Below are 10,862 nucleotides of genomic sequence, written 5' to 3'. Positions count from 1 at the left end.
TGATTCATGTAACAAACAACAACATTTCAAGTTTATAGACTATTTCTTAAGACTCCCCATTTAAACGTGAATTATGTCCTTCTACTGATACTGGAGTAAGGGTCTTCTTGAAGATCTATGTGGTAACTCTTCCTCATCTATAGTCAGCATGCACCAAGCCATTGGAGTTATAATATAGACATGTCAGGTTTCAACTGGTTTAAAAAGGATATGGTGATTCACTGGTCAGTCATATAATAAATTTCTCCACCACTTAAATTCAAAACAGCTTTAAGTCTATTTAATAGACCCTGTATAAATGAATTAAGAGCAAAGTCTTGGAAATATATATATATACTGCTAACCATGCCAAGGCAAAATTAATTCTTCCGTAATTGAAGCCAACATGAATAAAACACTGGCTAAAGGACAATGTGTGTGGTTAAGAGAAATATAGTGTATTACTTACTGCTTTTGATGGATGCCTTTTCACACCCCACTATATTTATAGCGATACAAGGATACAAGATAAAAGTCAAGAAAACACAAACTGCTTCTTCATTTGACTCCTTTCTCAAACTCTTTTTTTTTAATTAGGTATTTTCCTCATTTACATTTTCAATGCTATCTCAAAAGTCCCCCATAGCCTCCCCCCACCCCCCTACCCACCCACTCCCACTTTTTGGCCCTGGCATTCCCAACGCTGGAGATAGAAAACCTAAGAAAGAAATCTCAAACTTTTATTTTGGAATATTTCTGCATTTTATTTCTCTTGCAGTGATAAAACATGTAGCACCTAAGGAGGGAAAACATTTGGCTTATACTTCCAAGTCCCAGTGTTGTTGAGAGAACTCAAGATACAAACTCAAGGCTGCAACTTGATGTTGAATCCATTTGGAAACATTGCTTGCTGGCTCACCAAAAGGATTATGTTCAGCATTTTTTCTATAGCCAAGAATACCATGCACTAGGTCCTCTTTGTTCATTAAACTGTCAAAACAATTCCCCACAGACATGTCTGCAGGCCACTTATTTCCTAGACATTCTATAATTGAGAATTTTTTTCACAGTTGACTATAGGCTATGAAAGTAGTTAGTTAAAACTAAGACGTAAAATCATCAAAGGTGTGTCTGAGATTATATTTTTATTCCTAAATCTGAATTAAAGAAAAAATTCATATACTTAGGCCATCTGAAAATAAAAAGCAGTGTTCCCTTGATTCAATATTTGCAACTGTGTTCTTAACTATTATACTTACTAGTCTTAAATACAGTGATATACTAAATTTACAAAATTAAAAAGAATAAATGAAAACTTGGCAATGGCTTAGGGTCATTATAAGGACAATGTAGATAGAAATGGAATGCATTTCTCTGTGATACAAGTTATGAACTCATTGTACTTGTTATATTTCTAGTGTGTGTCTGTATTTTTTTGTGGTTGGGGGTTGACATATGCACAGTGTGTGTCCAGCAGCATCCCACATTCATCTCACACAAATCCAGCACTGCCTAATTCATTAACTGTGGTAATGATAATAGATTTGGACATTGACAAATATCAGTGAAGGAAAGCATAAAGTCTATCCTATTGGAGGACTGAGGACTTTAAAGATAAGTCCTGGCCAAGGGAATGCCACCTTTATTACATTTCTCCTGTAACTAATGCTTGTGCTTATAAAATGTCTTATTTTTCTACTTATTCATAACAGAACTTAGTGTTTCCTTATTTTTCTAGCTATAGTTTATAGTTTAACACATATGATTGTTTCCTGATCTCCATGTCTTCCTCATAGTTGTGTATGGTGGAGGAGGTGTCCTTTCATTCTACTTGCATGGAAGACTTATTCTCAAGGCCAGCCCCCTTGGCTTACATTGCTCAGAAGCTCTGACAAGAATCTAAATTGGAACGCTTTACAAATAGATCCTCCACTAAATTCCTTTGTTTGTTTCTTTGTTGTTTTTGTTAGACATTCTTTGTTGGGGTATGGTTAATGCCATTGGACTGGGGTAGTTCTCAATCCTTAGAAAGAATCAATGCCATAAGAAAGATTCCTGAAATCACACAGGGTGTTCCCCATACACAGTTTCCTAGTCTATTGCAACAGGGATAACACTGTGATCTGGCTATTTGTGTCCAGCACATGGTATCTAATATATATCTGATATACATACATAAATAACATTTTAGTGTGTGTATTAAAATTATTTTAAATAAAAGTCCATAAAGATCTTAGGAATATAAAGACTACATTCTTCAATAATTAGTAAAAATATTTATATGAAATATGATATATCAACTAATCTCTGAACCATAATGAGACTTAGATTAAACAAGTTTGATACGGTATTCATTATCCAACCAATCCTACATTGTTGAGGGATGTAGAAAGCATGTTCTCATTTTCAACATCATGACATTGGAATTCAATGGTCCTGGAAGAAGTCATGTCATAGGTGCTGAGCTCTGCTCCCTTGTAGCCTTCTTCATAAGTGCTACAAAGTCACCATGTTTGGAAGTGCAATGTCTTCACAGAGCACTTCCTGGTTTTGGTTCTGTACCTGGTACAGAGGCCACTGCTGCAAAGTTCCTGTTTTTGTCACACTGTATTTTCACCCATACTTTCATGCTTCATATTCAGACACTTGAGTTACTAAAAGCAGTTATTAAAATTCTAATATGTTAAATAAGTTTATGATTTTGTATGGGGCTTTGTAGTCTTGAAGAGTGGCAAGACAAGAAATTTCACGTGATTGGCCTCATATCATATGGCACCAAGAACTAATCTCATTGCAATTTTGAGTGTCCTTCCTCAGGACTTTTGTTCTTCCTTCTCTAGCAAATATGAACTCTGTCTTCTGAGAATTCATAGAGTCTTACAGGACTGCAGGAACATGGCCATCACCAGAGAATGCAACTGCTGACACTGTTGACACATTTGGGAACCTTCAGCTGGTCCCTGAGACATCATTTTTTAGTATATCCATGGAATGCTTATTTTTTTTTCAGACAGTCATATATGGAAGCACTATTTCCTTCATCTCTCTCTCACCCTCACACAGGAAGCCAGTAGCAAAACCACTACAAGGACTCTTCTGAACTGTTAGTGTGTCAGTTGATCCAGAGTAGGTTTCCTTAAGCCACATTTTCTGAGTTCAAAGGGTGTGACACATTTGCATATATTTTACTTTGAAAAATACTTTTGTTTTTGTGTGTTCTAGACGTTAACTGATTTTATTACTTTAAGAATTATTGAATGTATACATAGAAAATGTCTCATTTTATTTCTAAGATAGTAAATACTAACTGATATAATTTTGATTTTTTAAAACCATTTACTTATTTTGATTTTATTTGTAAGAGTATTTAACTGCACATGTATCCACCACATGAATTCATTGCTCAGGGAACACAGAAAAGAGTATCAGATCCCTGAATTGAAGTTGTGAACGTTTTGAGCCTCCAAGTCAATATTGGAAGTGTTCAAAGATGAGCCCAGTATAGATTCAGAAAGAGCTCTTAACCTCTGAGACATCTCTGCAGATGTAGTGGTCTTGGTTTAAAGACAACAGGATTTTGATCCTAAAGTGTTAGAGAAAAGCAGACATTCATGTGAGTACCTGTGTTGTTGCTAATGTTTTATACTGTGTAGAGTGTTTTTCAATTCCTAAAATAAATGTATTTGTCACAGTTTGATAACTAACAGCTTCTCCAAACACTAACTCCATGTATTTATTGTTTTATAAACAGAATAATGAGAGCTGGTTCTTACCTGAGACTTTCAGAATAGCTTTTCAGGAAAGGTCTTTAATTGCTGTTTTGTATACACAAATTGCCTATTGAACTCCCACCTCTTTCCCTTTATGCGATCCTTCTCTTTGTTGGTAACCAACTTTCTTCCTATTTTCTTACTACAAATTTAGTAGAGAGCAGCAACCATCATGATGAAATTGTCTTCTCACAATCCTTTATTCTGGACCTGTTGAATACAGTGCTGTCAAAGATTTCAAGACATCTTTCAGAAAAGGAAAATGAGTGTGTGTGTGTGTGTGTGTGTGTGTGTGTGTGTGTGTGTGTGTGTGTGCGTGTGTGTGTATGACAGGGGAGCAATCCAGCAAATTGATAGGATACACTGTCTTAATTTAGATTCAAATTAACCTTATTATATCAGTTATGATTTTTGTAGCTATAACAGAATACTTGATAGAATGAACTTAAAGAAGGGTTTACATTGTTTCATAGTTTGGGGGACTATACATCATCCTGAAATAGCAAGGGCTGTAAGCAGGATGCCTAGCTGAACCCATTGTGTAGTCAGTCTAGAAACTTAAAGGGATGGATGGTAGCCCTCAACTTGTTCAGTATTTCCCCTCTTGATTTACTTTTGGATGGTACCAATTTCAGAGTAAATTCACACTTGGTTAATCATTTGCAAATGCTTTACCGACAAAGTCATATGTGTGTCTTAATGAAATAGGTGATTTCAAATAAGATAATATTACCATTGAAGCCAGACTTTTATCTGTAGAAAGAATAAATTATAATCCCTTAAAGATGAAATGATAAAATTATCTTTTAAGACCTTACAATTTAGTATGTGCCAAGTTAGTTCACACTCATGTAAGACTTCCTTTGCCTAACTTTGCTTTAGTTATATTTAATGATAAAATTGTCTAAATAATGGGAAAGCCTAGACAAATATTTTACATTTACTTATGTAAGAGAGGGAAAGGGAGAGGGAGAGGGAGAGGGAGAAGAGATGGGCCCTTGATAGTGTTCACTTAGAATTCAGAGAATAAATTTCAGAAGTTGATTCCCTCCTACCAGTAAGTGCATCCCGGGGGTCAAATTTATGTTTTGAGTTTTTCAGAAAGCACCTTTACATGCTGAACCATCTGTTCCATCCTAGATATTTTTTTAAAAAATTCTCTGTAAAGTGTTTATACATGCAAAAAATATATCCAAAATCAGAGTACAAATAATCTTTGACATGCAGTAACACTTCTTTCTGATAAATCTGCCAACAACTAAAAGCAATGTAAGTCAAAGACATTTAATATAACTAATTTCTGAACATGAAGTTCACTGTCATGATACAATGCAAACTACCTTATTTCATTTTTACCATGCAGCAGTAGATTGGCAGCAGACTTTCTATTGCTCTGCCCAGTGCTGGGAATAGGCACCACACTCTAGATCATCATCCTATGAGAAACACAAAACTTGACTTGCCATTTGACAGAGTACACGTCACTTCCACACCATTGTAACATATCAAAGTCACAAGTAGGGAGCTGGCTGCTTAAATATTTGGTCATCAGAGACTTTGCACATTTCTGACTATATTCTGTAATTTCCCCTCACAAGAAGATAATAGCCATTGTGCTGCTTGCTTCAGGATCATAATATTGTTTATTTTAATGACTTCAGCATCTATAAGGTAATATTGTATTTGTCTCATTTTTTTACTTCACACTCTCAAATTATCCCTCCTTTGTAATATTTTATCTTATAAATAAATGAAACTTTATTCCATTTAGCTTAGGAAACGTTATTCCTGGGAAGCTTAGGGATTTCAGAAAGACCATAATTAGCCAGGCAGTGGTGGTGTATGCCTTTAATCCCAGCACTTGGGAGGCAGAGACAAGCAGATTTCTGAGTTTGAGGCCAGGCAGGTCTACAGAGTGAGTTCCAGGATAGCCAAGGCTATTCAAAGAAACCCTGTCTCAAAAAAAAAAAACAAAACAAACAAACAAACAAAACAAAAACAAACAAAAAAAAAACAAAATAAAAACAAAAAAAGAAAGAAAGAAAGAAAGAAAGGAAGGAAGGAAGGAAGGAAGGAAGGAAGGAAGGAAGGAAGGAAGGAAGGAAGGAAGGACGAAAAAGAAAGGCCATAATTAGCTTAAAATAAAATGTCTTTCATCTGCTAATTTCATTAGGTTTCCTTATTTATAGTTAATTTTATATATTTATCTTAGATTGCAATATATAACATTTAAAGGATAGACTCTAGGAACACTGTTGTAGCATTTATTTAATACTTGTGTCCTTCCACTTTATGTTACTTAATACAAGGCATGAGAAAGGGGATTCCTAATGGCCAAACAAGTCAAAATATGGAATAGAGGCTCCAATTTGTTTTCTCGAAGAGTATGATTTGAGTTCATTGCCAGCTGATTCTGAAGGTAGCCTGCTCCTTTTAGTGAAGAAAGAATTTGGAAATTGAGAATGAAGCTTTCAGTCTCCCAAATGCTATAGTGATTTCTCCTCTCTAATGTCAGCTCTGTGAGTAGTGCAGAAAAATATATTGCAAACAGCATGAATTTCATTACCATTTAGAATTCCCAATTCCTATTATATTGTTTCCTTCTGATTTTATATGGTCTAGCTATTTCTTTTTAACAAGAACTTAGTTTCTAACAATACTAATATATTTACTGATTTTTTTCCTCTCCAGTGTATATAATTATACACAAACATTTCTCTTAACAGATTGTCTTAGTGGAGTTAAAAATATATTTGCACATTTTTTCCCTTGAAATGTGTCTGTTAAGAATGTATACCAGGGGGCTGGTGAGATGGCTCAGTGGGTAAGAGCACCCGACTGCTCTTCCAAAGGTCCAGAGTTCAAATCCCAGCAACCACATGGTGGCTCACAACCATCCGTAACGAGATCTGGCTCCCTCTTCTGGAGTGTCTGAAGACAGCTACAGTGTACTTGCATATAATCAATAAATAAATCTTTAAAAAAAAAAAAAAGAATGTATACCATATATGATTTATTTCTTCAAAGTTAATAACAGAAACATCATTCAATTCAAAGACCAACAGGTATGTTCATTTCTTCATTTGGGTATTTATGACTTCGTATTTTTTAATTGCATATTTTCCTTATTTACATTTGAAATGTTTCTGCTTTACAGGTCTCCTCTTCAGAAACCCCCTATGCCATCTCTCCTCCCTCTCCCTCTATGAGGTTGCTCACCCACTCACCCACCCACTCCCATCTTTCCGCCCTGGCATTCCCCTACATTAGGACATAGAACATCCTCAGGCCCAAGGGCCTCTCCCCCCACTGACCATTCTCTGCCACATTTGCTGCCAGTGCCTTGCATATTCTTTGATTGGTAGAATCAAAGAAGCTTTGGGAATCTTTGGGGGGGGGCAGTCTGGCCTGTTGACAATGTAGCTCCCTCCATGTGGCTGCAAAACCCCTCAGGTCCTTCAGTTGCTTCTCCAACACCTGCATTGGGAATCCATGTGCTCAGTCCAATGGTTGGCTGCAAGCATCCACCTCTGCATTTGTCAGGCTCTGGCAAAGTCTATCAGGAGACAGCTATATCAGGTTTCCATCAGCAAGCACTTCCTGGTATTCACAGATAGCACCAGAGTTTGGTGGCTTTATATAGGATGTATCCACAGGTGGGGCAGTCTCTGGATGGACTTTCCTTCAGACTCTGCTCCAAACTTTGTTTCCATATTTCTTCCTGTGAGCAATTGTTCACCCTTTTTTTTTTTCTCTTTTCAAACTGAGTTAAATTTTTTTCACTTTCTTTTTTTTTTATTTTATTTTTTTATTTTTATTTTTTTTTATTACGTATTTTGCTCAATTACATTTCCAATGCTATCCCAAAAGTCCCCCATACCCTACCCCCTACTCCCCTACCCACCCATTCCGACCTTTTGGCCCTGGCGTTCCCCTGTACTGGGGCATATAAAGTTTGCATGTCCAATGGGCCTCTCTTTCCAGTGCTGGCCTACTAGGCCATCTTTTCATACATATGCAGCTAGAGTCAAGAGCTCCAGGGTACTGGTTAGTTCATAATGTTGTTGCACCTACAGGGTTGCAGATCTCTTTAGCTCCTTGGATACTTTCTCTAGCTCCTCCATTGGGTGCCCTGTGATCCATCCAATAGCTGACTGTGAGCATCCACTTATGTGTTTGCTAGGCTCGGCCTAGTCTCACAAGGGACAGCTACCAGAGGATCTCACAATACCTCTTCTGGGCATATATACAGAAGATGTTCCAACTGGTAAGAAGGACACATGCTCCACTACGTTCATAGCAACCTTATTTATAATAGCCAGAAGCTGGAAAGAATCCAGATGCCCCTCAACAGAGGAATGGATACAAAAAATGTGGTACATTTACACAATGGAGTACTACTCAGCTATTAAAAGGAATGAATTTATGAAATTCCTAGGCAAATGGTTGGACCTGGAGGGCATCATCCTGAGTGAGGTAACACAATCACAAAAGAACTCAAATTATATGTACTCACTAATAAGTGGATATTAGCCCAGAAACTTAGTATACCCGAGATATAAGATACAATTTGCAAAACACGTGAAACTGAAGAAGAATGATCACCCTTCTAAGAAGCACTGAAGAGTCCACATTTTGGTCATCCTCGTGCTTAGGCTTCATATAGACTGTGAATTGAATCTTGGATATTCCAAATTTGGGGGCTAATATCCACTTTTAGTGAATACATACCCTGTGTGTAATTTTGTGACTGAGTTACCTTACTCAGGATGTTATTTTCAAGTTCCATCCATTTGCCTTAGAATTTAATCATTTTTAATAGCTGAGAATTATTCCATTGTGTAAATGTATCACATTTTCTATATCCATTCCTTTGTTGAGGGACATCTGGGTTGTTTCCAGCTTCTGGCTATAATAAATATGGTGGCTATGAACATAGTGGAGCATGTGTCCTTATTACATAATGGAGTGTATTCTGGGTATATGCCGAGGAGTGCTATAGCTAGGTCTTCAGGTAGTACTATGTCCAATTTTCTGAGGAACTGTCAAACTGATTTCCACAGTAGTTGTACCATCTTGCAATACCACCAGAAATGGAGGAGAGTTCCTCTTTCTCCACATATATGCCAGCATCTGCTATCACCTCAGTTTTTCATCTTAGTCATTCTGATTGGTGTGAGGTAAAATATCAGGGTTGTTTTGATTTGCATTTCTCTGATGACTAAGGATGTTGAACAATTCTTTAGGAGAGTCTCTGCCATTCAAGTTTCTTTATTTGAAAATTCTCTTTAGCACTGTTCCTCATTTTTAATAGCGTTATTTGGTTCTCTGTATATATTGGACATTAGCCCTCTATTAGATGTGAGATTGGTAAAGATCTTTTCCCAATCTGCTCGTTGTCATTTTCTCCTATTGACAGTGTCCTTTGCTGTACAGAAGCTTTGTAATTTTATGAGGTCCCATTTGTCGACTCTTTGATCTTATAGCAAAAACCACTGGTGTTCTGTTCAGGAACTTTTCCCCTGTGCCCACACGTTCAAGACCCTTCCCCCCAATTTCTCTTCTATTAGATTCAATGTATTTGGCTTTATTTGGAGGTCCTTGATTGATTTGGACCATCACCACCTTTGAGCACGCTCACAATATGTGCATGATGAAGTTCAGCGTCAGCCCTGTTGTCATGGTGGCAGTGGAGGCCAAGAACCTAGCTGACCTGCCCAAGCTGGTGATGGAGCTGAAGCGGCTGGCTAAGTCTGACCCTATGGTACAGTGCATCATTGAGGAGTCTGGAGAGCACATCATTGCTGACTCCGGTGAGCTGCACCTGGAGATCTGCCTTAAGGACCTGGAGGAGGACCATGCCTCTATCCCCATCAAGAAATCTGACCCTGTTGTGTCATACCAGGAGACAGTCAGTGAGGAATCCAACGTGCTGTGTTTGTCCAATTCCCCCAATAAGCACAACTAGCTGTACATGAAGGCCAGGCCCTTCCCTGATGGCCTGGCAGAGGACATCGATATGGGTGAGGTGTCTACCAGCCAGGAGCTCAAGGCATGTGCCCGCTAACTGGTCGAAAAGTATAAGTAGGACATTGCCGAAGCCCGCGAGATTCAACCAGGTCTTATATCCAAAATACTCATTTTCTTCAGCAAGAATAGCCCATCCTCAAACCCTGATAGGTAACATGTGGCTATATCAATAGTTTCATTATTTGGGTAGTTACATAGACTATTATGACAGATAATTCAAGATGAGATTTCTCATTCTGATGCTGGGGTATTGTTATTCAATTGTTCTTGTTGAAAATATTGTCATTTCAAGTTGTTAAATTAGTTGAAGTAGGTGTAGATTTGGTGGAGAAAGTGTGTCACTCTGGGTCTGGGCTTTAATACTCTCATCCTAGCTGCCTAAAAGCCTGTCTTCTCCTAGTATCCTTCAGATGAAGATGTAGAACTCTTACCTCCTCCTGTACCATACTTACATGGATACTGCCATTCTGGATGCCTTAATGACACTGGACTAAACCTCTGAAGCTATAAGCCATCCAGACCTAATTAAATGTTGTCCCTATAAGAGTTGCCTTGGTTCTATGAGGGTGTTCTCCTACCCACACCCTACCCCCACCTCCCCACCCTCAAATTCACCTACACTGGGGCATCCATAAAGGCTTCACAGGACCAAGGGCCTCTTCCTCCCATTAATGTGTGACAAGGCCATCCTCTGCTACATCTGTGGCTGTAGCCATGGGTCCTTCCATGTGTACTCCTTGGTTGGTGGTTTACCAAGGTCTGGGGGAATCTGGTTGGTTGATATTGTTGTTCTTCCTACAGGGTTATAAACTCCTTCAGCTCCTTCAGTCTTTTCACTAACTCCTCCACTGGGGACCCTGTGCTTAGTCCAATGGTTTGCTGACAGCATACACCTCTGTATTTGTCAGGATCTGGTAGAGCCTCCCAGGAGACAATGATATCAGGCTTCTGTCAACAAGCACTTCTTGGCATTCACAATCTGGGTTTGGTGACTGTATATGGGATGAATCTTCAGGTGGGACAGTTTCAAGATGGCCTTTCCTTCCGTCTCTGCTCTACACTTTGTCTCCATATTTGATCCTG

General features: G+C 38.2%; 1 pseudogene; it reads left to right on the top strand.

Annotated features, from left to right (window-relative positions):
* Positions 1 to 9,360: 9,360 nt before the first annotated feature.
* On the top strand, positions 9,361 to 9,837 carry LOC110306339 (elongation factor 2 pseudogene; annotated as a pseudogene).
* The last annotated feature ends 1,025 nt before the right edge of the window (positions 9,838 to 10,862 follow it).

Source organism: Mus caroli, unplaced genomic scaffold, assembly GCF_978045245.1.
Source record: "Mus caroli unplaced genomic scaffold, Mus_caroli_1 scaffold_13, whole genome shotgun sequence".
NCBI classification, from domain to species: domain Eukaryota; kingdom Metazoa; phylum Chordata; class Mammalia; order Rodentia; family Muridae; genus Mus; species Mus caroli.
This window is presented reverse-complemented; position numbering and strand designations above follow the sequence as displayed.